The sequence below is a fragment of the Aethalodelphis obliquidens genome, unplaced genomic scaffold, assembly GCF_003676395.1.
Source record: "Aethalodelphis obliquidens isolate GAN/ISIS:26980383/991018 unplaced genomic scaffold, ASM367639v1 scaffold14, whole genome shotgun sequence".
Lineage (NCBI taxonomy): Eukaryota > Metazoa > Chordata > Mammalia > Artiodactyla > Delphinidae > Aethalodelphis > Aethalodelphis obliquidens.
The window spans coordinates 30,328,096-30,341,909 of record NW_020837958.1 but is presented as its reverse complement, the minus strand read 5'-3'; the positions used below and the strand labels follow the sequence as shown (position 1 = coordinate 30,341,909).

Sequence of the window (13,814 nt, the reverse complement as noted above, 5' to 3'; positions counted from 1 at the left end):
AAAGAGTTTGTAGGTCTTGGCTTTTCTCTGGGTTCCAGTTACTATCCATTGGTACTGTACACCCTCCCCCATAGCTTCTCCATCCTTCTCTGCTCTGCTCTGTGTCCAGAGGAGCTGGTCCTCAGATCACATCCCCTGGGTTATCTGGTTGGGTTTTGCCAGTGGAGGTACTGGCTGGAGGTCAAATGGAGGAGCAGAGAGAGGTTAGAGAAGTTCTTTCCCACTTCGGTGCCATGGTTCTGAGACGACCTCTTCCATGGTTCCACCAGAGAACCCATAAGCCATTTCCCCCCTTGCCCCTAGACTTAGAGGTGGTAGCATCTTCCCACAGTTGTCAGTACCTGGGCGCCTCAAACCAGTTGTTATTCTCTTACCCTTGACCATAAATAGCCTTTCAGGTCTCCAAGTCCCACCTAAGTGGACTTCTTTTCCTGCTGGGACCTGACTGGGAAACAAAAATATACAGAATATGCCTTCTGCCTGGAAGATGGTTCCTTTCTTTACTTTATGGGCTCGGAGTCCTTGTCAGATACACCTGAGAGGACTCTTGCACTAGGTCTCAGGTGACTCTCTGTGACTCAGAAAAGGAAAGACACTTCCTTAGGGTCACAGAGGTAAGAGAGAAGCCTCTGATTCTTATCCCCCGTGCTGTGCTCTTCCCACTAACGGCTGGGCTTCTCTCGGTGCTGCCTTCACCAAGGAGACATGGGGAGGGGGGATACATTAGGACTTTTAGAATTGTAAGCAAAAGAAAAAAAAAAAAAACTCAAGCCAGTTTAAGAGAAATAAGAAAAATGTTATTAGACTGTAGGGGTGTCTTGTGAAACCTCCAGGACAGGGAAGCTGTTGGGCCTCACGAACCAGGGGTGCAAACACCCTTCATAGGGAAGATTCTTAGAAACCCAAGTCCTTTTCCTTTCAGGGGCTGGGTTTTCTGTCTGGCTGCCTTTATCTTCTTGGCATCTGGTTCCTGGATGGTCTTGGCCACTTCTGTGCTCTGCCACAAGTGACAGCTACTTCCACCACCGTGCTCAGACCATTCCACAGAAGTTTGCTGAATATCTACTATGTGCCAGGCACTGCACTGGAAGGTAGGTCCTCCGTTCTTGTGGAGTGGGGCACTGGGGAGACAGATAATAGTCAAACAAATAAATAAACAAGGAAATTTCAGAGAGTGATAAGTGGTATTAACAGGCGAATGACAGGGGAGGGGCTCTTTTACTTTGGGTGGTCAGGGAAGAGCTCTCTTAGGAAGATGACGTGACCTGAGACCCTGGTGGAGAGAAGAATCAGGTAGAATTTTGTGAGCCAAAGAAAGGGTCTAGAACTTTTGTTCTAAGTGCAATCATAAGAAGCTGTTGGGCTTCCCTGGTGGCACAGTTGTTAAGAATCCTCCTGCCAGGTACATATATGCACTACCAAATGTAAAACCGATAGCTAGTGGGAAGCAGCTGCATAGCACAGGGAGATCAGCTCGCTGCTTCGTGACCACCTACAGGGGTGGGATAGGGAGGGTGGGAGGGAGGGAGGGAGACGCAAGAGGGAAGAGATATGGGGATATATGTATATGTATAGATGATTCACTTTGTTATAAAGCAGAAACTAACACCATTGTAAAGCAATTATACTCCAATAAAGATGTTAAAAAAAAAAAAAGAATCCGCCTGCCAATGCAGGGGACACGGGTTGGAGCCCTGGTCTGGGTAGATCCCACACGCCGTGGAGCAACTAAGCCCGTGTGCCACAACTACTGAGCCTGCGCTCTAGAGCCCGTGCACCACAGCTACTGAAGCCTGCGCGCCTAGAGCCCGTGCTCCACAACAAGACAAGCCACCGCAGTGAGAAGCCTGCGCACAGCAACGAAGAGTAGCCCCTGCTCACTGCAACTAGAGAAAGCCCGTGCGCAGCAATGAAGACCCAGTGCAGCCAAAAATAAACTAAAGAAAAAAAAAAGCGGTTGAAGAGTTTTAGGTTGGAGGAGGATGTGATCTCACTCACATTGCTAAAGGATGAGTCTGGCAACTTTGTGGTTAAGGGGTTTTAGATGGTCAGGGTTTCAACATGGAGGCAGAGCAGACAGGACAGACTGGTTGGATGTTGGGGGCAGGGGGCTGGTGAGGTAAGAGGAATAAAAATTGCCTCAGGTCTTTTTTTTGATCAGCTGGGAAGAGGTGGTACCGTTTAATGACATGCCTTGATTTCAACCCACAGCCAGCTCCAGAGCCTCCCGTTCTCCAGGTGGGGAAAGGTCTTTCTTTACCAGGCTCACAGCTTCCGCAATGACTCCCAGTGCCCGCCCCGGCCGCCTCTGTCCACAGGCCCCATTGCATTCAGGAATCTGGGTCAGGTTCTTCCGGGGCTGGGAGGCAAGTCCTTCAGGGCAGCACCCCGCGGAGTGAGGTGATGTCCCAGCTGTTTCCCCTCTCACGATAGATGGTAAGCTCCCTGCAATCCCTGCCTTGGAACACTTCCTAGACGCGGGGTCAGCCCGTGTCCCCAGACTCCGATCTGGAGTCGCTAAGTCTGGCTTGTGTGATTGCTCTCACGGACTCCTGGTAAGATGTGTGTTTTTCAACTCTAGTCTGGCTACGATTGTCATTCCTAATCTGCTCCTTCTACTTCCCAGGGGAGCCGGGCTGTTCCTTCTTTGACTCCTCAAGCCCCTACCCCCATTTTTGCCCCTTTATTTGCCACAAATCACCTGGCCTCCCACTGCAGAAAAGGCCCCTGCCCTGCCCCTCCCCCAGCCTATCTGAGCAAGCACCTGGCCTTCCTCTCAGCAGCAGGTGCACCTCTGCACTTGTGTTCTTGCACTGCACGCTGGGAAACTCGTGGACCTACGCTCAGACAGACCTGGGTCTGAATCTTTGATCTTCCACTCACTGGCTGTGTGATCTCAGGAGAGCTACTTAACCTCTCTTGCCCTCGTTCCTCACCTCTAAAGAGGGGATAGTAATAACTACATCACTGGATCGTGGTGAGACACAAACAAGGTAAGTCATAGAAAGTGCTTAGTACAGCAGGTCTGTATATGGGAAGAAGTCAGTGACTGACTTCTTATGTAATAATAGTAGTTTTTTTTTTTAATTTATTTATGGCTGCGTTGGGTTTTCGTTGCTGCGCGCGGGCTTTCTCTAGTTGCTGCGAGCGGGGGCTACTCTTGGTTGTGGTGCGTGGGCTTCTCATTATGGTGGCTTCCCTTGTTGTGGAGCACGGGCTCTAGGTGCGCAGGCTTCAGTAGTTGTGGTGCACGGGCTTAGTTGCTCCGCAGCATGTGGGATCTTCCTGGACCAGGGCTCGAACCCACGTCCTCTACACTGGCAGGCGGATTCTTAACGACTGCGCCACCAGGGAAGCCCATAGTAGATTTTTATTATTATTATTTTGCTCCTTTTCCCAAGACCTCACTTCTTCAGTTACCCTCGAAGCTCATCTTTCTCCCTGAACCCGGGGAGCACAAGAAGCAGAGGAAACAGTAGATTCATGCTGGAGAAGCCAAAGTGGTTTCTAGAGACAGGCCCTTAGCAGGCTTCCTTCCAGAAGGACACCTGAAGCTGTCCTCAGGCTGTCCAGAACAATCCCCTGAGATCCAAAGGGCCAAGGAATGTCCACTAAGTCACTCCCTTAATTAGGCACCACAACAGTGACAGAAGTAGCATTTTTCTGCCGTGTCTCTGCTGAGACTGTCCTGCTGTTTTTGGAAAGGGGCTACCCCTTAAACTTTGGAAAGAGGGCCTCTGTCTTAGCTTGGGATGCAGGGTCACAGCTCGGATGCCTGAGATTGCCCAGGAGTGTGGGGACAAGGATGCTAGCCAGGGAGGAGTGTGGCTGGCCACACAGTTGGCACCCTGATCGCTTTTCCTCCCTCGGCTCAACAGCGTTTGAATTCATTTTTAGGGAGGCAGAAGCTACAGCCCCTCCTGCTAGGATGGTGGTCCTCAGAGTGTAACGGGTATACTAATCACCTGGAAGGCTTGTTAAAACACAGCTTGCTGGACCCTAGCCCCAGAGCTTCTGATTCAGTAGTTGTTGGAGGAGGTCTGAGACTTTGCCTTTCCTATACGATGCCAGGAATTGCTGACGCTGCTGGTCTAGGACCACTCTTGGAAAACCACCACCCTGGAGAACTGCATATTTGCACACTCTCCTTTTGCATCCTGTCTGAGGGTGGGAAATAGGGGAAAGAAAAAGGGGCAGGAATCTTGGGCTCTTATTTTCACTAACTTACTCTGTGGCTATGTTTCTCAAGATGATTTTGCTTGTAAGTAATGGGAAATAGCTTGTTACTTTAAGTAAGGGAATTTGCTGGGAGGAAAGTCAACTCTTCTCTGAATTTAATGAAGAGTTGAACAGTGAAGGCTTGGGATGGGCAGGGTAGTCCTAGGGCCAGAAGCAGCTGGAGTTCATGTGCTGAGGGCACTGCTGGCCAGGGCACTCCAGTCAGGTGATCTGGCCACTAATAACCTCTAGTCCAACTTATTAAAATTCTAAATGCTGATGAAAGTCAATCTGATTGGCTCACAAGGGGCGAGACCTTCCTGCCGTGCCTCTCTTAGCCAATGAGCCACAGCTGGTGTGTGGTGGAGAGGCTGCAGGAGAGGGTCAAGAAAAATACAGGGCTGCCTGCCAGCCCCCGCTGTCCTGAACTGAGCAGCCGTGATCCCACAAGGGGCCTACTACGGTGACCTCGACCAAGATTCTTTCCCTCCCTGGCCCTTAGTTTCCCTGTCAAATGAAGGGTTTGAGTTAGAACCTAATTACTAGATCAATTTTTTCTCAAAAAGCCCTGCATCATAACTGCTTGGGATGCTTGAAAGTAGAGATGCACATGCCCCACAGCGGGCTGGGAAGTTGTCCACAACAGGCTTTCCAAAGCCAACCAAAGTGAAGCAAAACAAAATGCCCTGATTTGTAGTATTTGCCCAATTTCTGTGGTGTAAATAGATACTTCCATTATGGCCAATTTCAAGTTACCAGCATGAAGTCACTGAACATGGATTGGGAAGAGAGAGGTACCCAGGCTTCAGCTCACCACCAACCCACTGAATCAGAACCTCTGAGGGAGGCCTGGGAACCTGCATTTCACTCCCCTCCCCGACCCGGTGATTCTGGTGGGTAATAAAATTTCAGAACCCCTGCTCCCAGAGATCGCTGAGGGCCTTTCTGGTCCTTACATCCTTCATCCTAGTTACATTACAGGTTTTCACACTGGTTCTGGGAGTTGAGGGAAATTTCCCCTTTTGAGAGCATTGTAGAGGAAGGCCTGGAGAGAGATAGATGGCCCGAGTGAGTCAATGGGGTGTCCACACCGGCCTATGGCCAGATTCCCCTCTCCCAGTCCTTCTTGAGTGGCCTATCCCACCATCACCCCTGGAGGCAAGACAGCATCTCCATGGGCATGTCTCAAGGCTGCAGGAGGGGACTGCAGGACTTAAGGTCACAGCCATGGGTACTGGATCCTTGCCCATCGCTCATATCTCTGGGTGGGCTGGCATTTCAGCTGCGATCGTCAGGACCTTCTGATCTGATATCTCAGTCCTCGGAAATGAGAGCCTGTCTGGTCATCAGCTATTTTTGTGCAGGTTCCTCATCTTGATAACCTTCTCTGAGTAGGTGGAGGACAGAGTGGAGGATGCTGTGTCTTACTTGAGATGGACTGAGGCAGAGAGAGCCATCACAAAGTCCAAGGGAGACTGACCAACAGAGGGCAGGGCCAGTGCAGAAGCTAGGGAGATGGCAGCTGGGGAAAGGAAAGTACAGACTACTGACAGGAATGGAAATTCTTTCTTTAGGGGCCTTTCAGAAGAAACCATTTGCCCTCTAAAGTTAGGCTGCACCTTAGTTTTGAGCTGGAACGACCTCTGACTTTCTCTTATTCTATAAAGCAGTGGTTCTCAGAGCATGACGCCCCCAGACCAGTACCATCCACATCAGCTGGGAACCTTTTAGAAATGCAGATTCTTGGTCTCTGAACACCTCCTCCTCTGAGAGCCATTGCCTGGCTGCATGATTCCAGGTTAAATTGTGCACGTCTCTCTGGAAAAACCCCTTTCCAAAGTAGATGTCCCACAAGGTTGCCATGCTGAGCTGTTCTGAGACCACAGAATGGATGGGCTTGTGAGCAGGAGCAGTTGAGGAGTTCTGGGAGGGGAACGGGGTAGGAAATGACGAGAGACAATGGGGATCACACTGGCCATGGCAGGCCTTCCTGAGCACTCTACTGGGGCTGCTGGGAATGAGCACCAGTGCCAGCACAGCCCCTGCTTGGAGATGTCTAACTTAGCATGGAAATTTCCAGCAGTGGACAAGTTCCTGGACTGCTAAATTCTTCTGTTCTCTTCTTTTGCAGTCCTGTTCTCCCAACTCCCAGGGCTCTGGACTTTGCGACTTGTCCTGTATCATAGCCCTGCCCCTCCTGTGCCCACCCTCCTCCCACCAAAGTCTTGCCACTTCTCTGCAAGATTGGAGCTGGCACCAGCTCCCTCGGGCAGCCCATGCTGTGTTCTGCCTGAGGCCTGGGCTCTGGTACCATGCCTTGTCCTGTGGGTCCTGTGCAGCCTCATCTGGGCTGGGGGCCAGGAGCCCTCCTCGGCCAGCTCCTGACAGTGCCACAGTCTTTGAGGTGCTACCTGCATGAGGTTCATTCATGATCCCTTCAGAAGAGAGCACCTGAGACTTCTTCCGGTGACCATGTGCGGTGTGCTGGGTAAACTAGATTTGGAGCTGAGGCTGTGGGTTGACTGTAGTTCAGGCTGGCTGACTGAACTGTAAACCTGAAATCTGCCCTACATTTAGGTCTAACTTGTCCTTCCTGAAGTGACTCCTGAAGTTGGTGGAGCTGGGATGCGCCTTTTGGGAGGGAAGAAGAACACGGCGTCAGGCTAGAGGGGACCTTTGCCTGTTGCAGCTCTGAACCATTTCTGTGGCTTCTCCTTTGGTAGAAGGACCTATTTGTGGTTGTGCCCCTGAGAGTCTGCATGTATCTGTTTACCTGTATGTCTCCCTTTTCACTCATGAGGGCTCCCACACATATCTATATAGGGTCTCCCTTCATCTCACAAGCTGTGAGGCCACAGGCATATGATTTAAACCATCTGGCCTCCATTCTCCTTGTCTGTATAATGGGAATAAAAATAACTTCTACAAAATGTTACCACGGTGGCAAAATGAAACAATGCACATAAGGCCCTGAGCATGGTTCCTGGTGCTCACGTGTTAGGCTATTATTACTAATGCAAGTTATTACTCCCTGTGCCTCAGTTTCCCCATGTGTAAATTAGGGATAATAGCTAACATCCACGAACCCAGTGTAATCGTGAGATTAGGGAAGTTGATAACTACAAAAAACTTAGCACCATGCAGTAAATGCTAGTGATTATAATACTTATTGTCCTTCTGGGTATGTGGGTATGTGTCTGGGTGAGACTCTCTGAGTTTGTGAATGACTCTGGGCATGTCTGTCTGCTGAGTGTGTATGTATGTATGTGTTTATATGGCCAAGCAGGCCTCCTGTCTCTGGGTGGAGTTTGCTGTTGGCCCAAGCCTGGACTCCCTGAGGCAGCCAGGGCCGGCGCCGGGGATGGAATTTCCATTAAGAATTAAGCAGGACAGCACTGGGAAGCCAGGCGGGCGGAGGGGAGGAGGCTGAGGGGGATGGTGCTCCAATTCTGAGCTCCCCCCGCAGCCTCAGTTCTGAGCTGCCTTGGAGAAGGCCTCTGCCACCTCTGCCTGGAGTCTCAGGCCTGCGGGGGCCATGGCCCAGAAGGATGGGCGAGGAGAGAGGAGTTGCCTGCCAGGGCCCCTGTAAGGAGACTTGGAGTTGCTGCAGCCAAGACTGGAGCCATGAGAAGGCCCCCTGGGAATGGAGAGACGGCCAGCGAGGGTATAAGAGGCTGGGGCCTATGGGGCCGACATGAGCCCAGGAGGCTGGGCTGTGCTGTATGTATCTGGGAACGTGGATGTGTGTGTGCGTGTGTGTGTGTGTGTGTGTGTGTGTGTTTGGGAATGCAGGTGGGGGACATCCATACCAAGTGTCCTAAAAGGAACATCTAAAAAACCAAGTCTGTTCCTCTCTTTACCTGAAACTCGGACCCAGAGTTTGTACCTGGGAATGAAATATTTCTGAAGTTTTTTGCTAATATTCATCCTGTTCATGATCTGAGCCTCATTCCATTTCTAGCATACTAAAAACTATCTTAGCTATTCAGGTACTTTTACACTCCTGAGCTCGTCTCATACTTTCAGCAACATATGAGCTAGGCAGAGATTATCATGATCCCCATTGTAAATATGGGAAAACTGAGCCTCAGAGAGTTTAAGTGACTTGTCCAAGGACGCATGACTAGAATGTAGTAGAGGCAGTGTGCAAGGTTAGGTTTCTTTGAGGATAAAGTCCAGGCTCTTTTTTTTTTTTTTTTTTTTTTGCGGTACGCGGGCCTCTCACTGTTGTGGCCTCTCCCGTTGCGGAGCACAGGCTCCGGACGCGTAGGCTCAGCTGCCATGGCTCACGGGCCCAGCCGCTCCGCGGCATGTGGGATCTTCCCGGACCGGGGCACGAACCCATGTCCCCTGCATCGGCAGGCGGACCCTCAACCACTGCACCACCAGGGAAGCCCCCCCCCCCTTTTTTTTTTTACACTACCTGATCTACCAGAAATGGACTCAAAGATTCAGGAAACTGCCCATTTGAGGAAGGCTGTGGCTTCAGTGTTAACGCATAGCCAGGTGAATGGCTGGGCCTTCAAGCTCTGTCCCCGGGCCTCTGAGACAGCCTTTGCTGAGATAGGAACTGAAGCCCCTCTCAAGGATCTGGGGAGTAGAATCATGGTGTCTCCAATGGACGGAGGCTGCAGTCAAAGCTGGCTTGTCTGAGGAGGATGACTTGGGCATCTACAGAGTCTGGGGTCCCCAGAGAGCTGAGGCAGTTGAGTTAAGGTCAGGAGCTGCAATGTGTCCAGGGCCAGGGAGCAATCATCATTTTCAGCCAGGGTCTGAAAAAGGGAACACGGGTATTAGCGTCAAGGAAGAGAGGCTGAGATGGGACCTTGGAGTGATCATTGTGTCTTGGAGACAGAACCGGTTTTCCTGTCCCTGAACACAAAGCGTGAGCATATTGACATACAGTAGTTGCACATGAGGGATTTAGGTTAGATGCCAAGGAGAACTTCCTGCCAATGAGCAGGTTCAAATTTGGAAACAGTGCCCGAGGGAGGCTAGGGTCTGCTCTTCCTTGGTGGCCCCAGAGTAGGTAGAGGAGCTCCAGGCCCCTGGTGGGGAATGATTCACGGCAGGGTGGAGGGGGTTGGATGGAATGCGACATTCCTGAGCTTTGGGGTGGGATTCAGCCTTCTTCTCTAGACTTAGCCATCTGACACTAAGTGCAGAGCGGAAGTTTGATGTGCCCCAAGTTAAAACGAGTGTCTGCAACTATCTTCTGTCCTTTCTGGCAGGTCAGCGATCTTATGTGAGCGACTTAGGTTCCAAAGGGAAGCACCTGAGGGTCAATAAACCAAGTGGCATTCCAGGCGTTTGGGGGCTGCTCGAAGTTCAGCGCTCCCTCCGCAGAGCGTGTGAACCGCACCCAAACCCCTCCTTGTTTTGTTTCAGTTCCAACGCACTCCCTTTACTCTCCAGATGTTGGCATGTGGGGCACATGTGGGCACCAGGGTCGGGACGGCTCCGAGGGTCCGGGGTGCTTACCCGCCGTGACTCCCGCCCGGCCCCGTGCGAGCCAGGTCTCTAATTAGACCTGACCGCGTCCCCATTCCAGGGCTCCCCACAGCCGAGAGCACAAAGTTTGCACTGCCAGGGGCACCAAAAGAGCCTCGCAGCCCGGCTGAGACTGCAGGCAGCGGTGGCTGACGCGGGGCAGAGGTTTGGCAGCGAGCGGACTGTTGCCGGAGGTCCTGCGGCGGCGGGCGGGAGCGGCGGGCGGGGGCAGAGCGGGGTGGGGCGCGGGCAGCCGGCGGCCCTCGGGCTGGGCCACCGAGCAGGTCACTTGCTCGCAGCCTCTGCAGCCCCAGCTGTGCCTGCCGCCGCTGGCCTGGCCGCTGCATGCAGCCGCGCACAGGCGCTCTCACTCGCTCGGAGTAAGTAGGCGGCGCTCCCCAGGCTGGATTCGGTGCCCAGCCCGGTCCGGGACAGAGCATGCTTGTGACTATTTAGATAGTAGGTGTAAGTGTATCAGTGTGAGTGCTTGTGAGTGGGAGCGAGCGCCAGTGGGAGGACGTGTGTCTGGGCTGGTATGTGAGCAGAGGGAACTTTCTAGCATATGTCCCAGGGTGTGAGTGTGTCATTATGTGTGGGAACTTCTGTGTAGGTGGGCCTGGAGTGCGCCCATAGGTGGCACATGTGTCTGCGTGGCCCTTGCTGCGCCGTGTCTGTACGCTGGGTGTGCATTGGTGAGTGTGGTAGGCAGGCTCCTTGGGGCTGAGCGGGTCGTGTGTCGATGGCTGCATGTGTGTGAGTGAGCAGATGAAGACAGAAGCTGGGGATAAGGAGTGTTATCTGAACTCAGACTTCCTAGGGTGACCCGACTTGTCCCCAGCTGGGATGTCTTCTCTGTGGGTCACTCGGCTTTGGTTTCTCAGGACTCTGATCGGGGCAGGAGTTCAGCACCAACACTGGACTGAATGGGGGTCTGAGCCAGCCTGGCTGACTGGCCAGGGTTGCGGAGACAGCCCCACTGTCACTGCAGGAGGAGGTGGGAGGACCACTCAGCCATGCCCACCCACAAACACAGGGCACCCACACCCACACACTCACAGCTGCTCGTGTGTGCACACCTTCCCGCCACCCACACCAATCTTGCACATGTTGTATCTCAGGAGGGCTGTGTAAACACCCACCTGCTTTCAGTATGTACATCTGAGGACATTGACACATATCCAACAGGTATCTCCGTGTGCAAAACGCATATGCACAAACATGCACCCCTGGCTTGACCCACTCTCAGCCTTTTAGGCCCCCTTTTCAGTCCCCTTTAGCCTACACGTGGCACCTTGGACAAGTCTAAGAAACTGGCTTTAGTAGGAAATACCGTAAGCCGGGGGCTTTGGCTGGGGGGTCAGGGCAGATGTTGATACAATGCCTTCAGAGTGTCCCATTTGATCTAGAACTGAGGCTGCTCTTGGAGTAGTCTTGCCTTTTTAGAAGTGAAAAGGACCGTCTGGCAAGGCAAGCAGGGCCAGTCTGGGATCTGAGGCAGAGCTCAGCACCTGTAATTTGCTCCACGCTCTAGTTTATTCTCTGGATTCCCCCTGCAGCAGAAAAGCAGTGAGCCTTCCATGGGCTGGGCCCAGACAGTCATCCGACAGGCAGGAGAAGTGAGTTGAGCTGGGCTGATTTCTTCTCTTCTTTGGTTTTAGTCAACCCTGTTTTGAGTCTCCCATCTGCAGGTGAGGCTGAAAGGGAAAGCCTTTGCTTTGTTCCTTTCCAGTGGTTATCTCTTTTTTTGACAGAATCTTGTTCTCCCTGACCTCCTCCCCTGGGGGACTGGGGACACATGAAACAGTGCCCGGAAGAGTAGGTGCCCCAAATATTAGCTGGCTGCTGCTGTTACGGCTTCTAGACCTCTCCCATCCTGACCATTCTCCTGTGGACAGGTCTCAATTAGGTGCCCTCACTAAACGTGCTTCCTCAGTTGGGAAGTTAGAAAGATGACACTGACTTTCTCTTTCTAAATGTTTATGGTTTGGTCTAAGGAGTGTCTGAGTTCTCACCCCACCAACTCCTCCAGTATGCAGGGGAGCAGATGGGCTTCATGCATTTCCTGAGGGGGTGCTGGAACCTACCTTTCCCTGGCCTGGTCCTCCACCTGACCTTTGGGGAGGATGGTTAAATAAGGGCAGGCTGTGGTCAGCTGGGCAGCCTTTTACAGAGTGAAGGTAGTGGGGAAGGAAGTTTCTGTGCCTCCCCTAGCCTTCTTATCTGTGGAGGCCCCCAGCCATCTTAAGACTCAGGAAAAGACTCTGGAAAATGAGGTACCCACTGTGAATCCCAGGCTGGTTCCCCAGTTTTAGTTCATCGAATACATATACCTACCAATCGGAATTTCAGAGCAACAATTAGGACTCATAGAGCATCAAGGCAACCCTATTAAGGTCACATAGTTCCAATTTAAAGAAGAGAAATCAGACAACCCCCAAAATGGTAATAATAACAACCACTATTTATTGAATCTGTAATACATGCTTTATTTCATTTACTTTTCACAGCAACCTTATTAGGTTAATAGTCCCATTTTTTTTTTTTTCCTCTGACAAGGAAATTGAAGCTTAGAGTGCTCAAGGGATTTCTACAGGTCTGTGTGACTGCTGAGCTCATGACATCACCTGTGTGTTTACCTTCTTACTCTGGCTGCCAGGAAGCTCTTAGTTCATCATATTGCTTCATCCTAGTAAACGTATTCATTGGAAACATGGCTTTGAATTTTAATTTCTGCTTTAATAACTTTATATTATACCCATCTTTAGCTGTAAACTCCTACATCCTTCGTAGAGAGAGATCAGAATAAATAAATGAACAATCAGCAATTAAGCATTCTATTGGTCTCTGAGGATGAGAACCACGTTGCATGGAATTTGGGGGGGACATCTCCAATTTCAAATATTTCATCTGGTTTTCAAACCATATGTCTCAATTTTGGCTTCTGTATTTTGGGGCTCTGATTTGTGACCATGTCTTGGGGCTTTTCTTCCCAGCAGCTCTGGGAGAAAATGCCCATCTCTGTGCTGGCTCAGACAATGGGGATTGTTGTGAATGAATTGGGCCATTGATAAATGTCCCCTCCTCTGACTGCTTCAACTGCCAGCTTCTCCCTGTCTCAAAAGCATGAGTGTCTGGGTGCCCGAAGGAGTTTGACCCCTGCCCTATGCCTGGCCCTGGCCCTATGGCCACCCCTTCCTCATGTGACCCCGCCTAGGCTCAGGGCTCTGCTGAGAGGTCTGTGTCTCTTGGACCTAAGCTCTGCCTCCCTCAGAGCAGACCACGTGGACCACATGGTCTGTGATCGGGGACGGCCCTTTGGAGCCGGAGCTCAGGATGAAGAGCATGGGCACACGCGAAGGGCCCTTCTGCCCCCTCCCCTGGATCTGTGAGGCCATAGGCTAGTGCTCAGTTTTTCCTTGTCCCCATGAGGGGCTCTCAAGTCTGCCATGTGGTCAGAAAGTCATTTGTCACCTCTTATCTGCAAGAGATGTGTGTCACCAGGGTCATCTGAATGCAGGACAGGGCTCTAGCCACACTGCAAAGTTGGCGAGACCCCTAACTAATTTACTCTGAGACTGATTCTTTTAACCTGCCCAAGGCTATTAGTATTTGGAAAGGGGAGGAGTGGGGGGCAACGCTTAGCACTAAAGATTACTTACAAGGACTCTCGTGGTGGGCTTTCAGGCACTGTGTTGTGATCTTGCTTCTCAGTACGCATTAAGTCACCTGATGCTGGCAGCTGTTTCCCATGTTCAAGATTAATCCTCCCAGAAGCACTTGGTTACAAAGGGGAGGAGGAATCGTTGGCCTGAGGCCTCAGGAGATGCCTGGCACTGGGCGGTGTGCTGGTGGGTCGGTGCAGGTGACGGGTTTGTACCTTCCCAGGCAAATGCCACCTCAAAAAAAAAGGTAAGACCAAGACTTGATTGATTGCATCTCTGCTGAGGATTCTGGGTGTTCCCTGGACTTTAAGCTCAACCAGGTGAAAACAGGTTTCAAATCCAGCAAGAGAGCACTGGGTGAGGCAGTCAGAACTTCTGTGGGGGAAGGCGTACTCACGCTTACTCACATTTTTTAGTGTCTGCTAAGGGCCAACCCCCTTGTTA

General features: G+C 51.5%; 1 protein-coding gene across 2 annotated transcripts in view; it reads left to right on the top strand.

Annotated features, from left to right (window-relative positions):
* Nucleotides 1-2,104: 2,104 nt before the first annotated feature.
* Nucleotides 2,105-13,814, top strand: part of INSC (INSC spindle orientation adaptor protein) — a 132,297-nt gene continuing 120,587 nt past the window's right edge. The window contains exons 1-2 of one of the 2 annotated variants that reach the window (XM_027115297.1): nt 2,105-2,436; nt 2,784-2,993. The gene's annotated coding sequence lies outside the window, so the exon portion shown is untranslated. Of the gene's footprint in view, nt 2,994-13,814 lie in introns of both variants that reach the window. The other variant, XM_027115296.1, reaches the window with a different exon arrangement.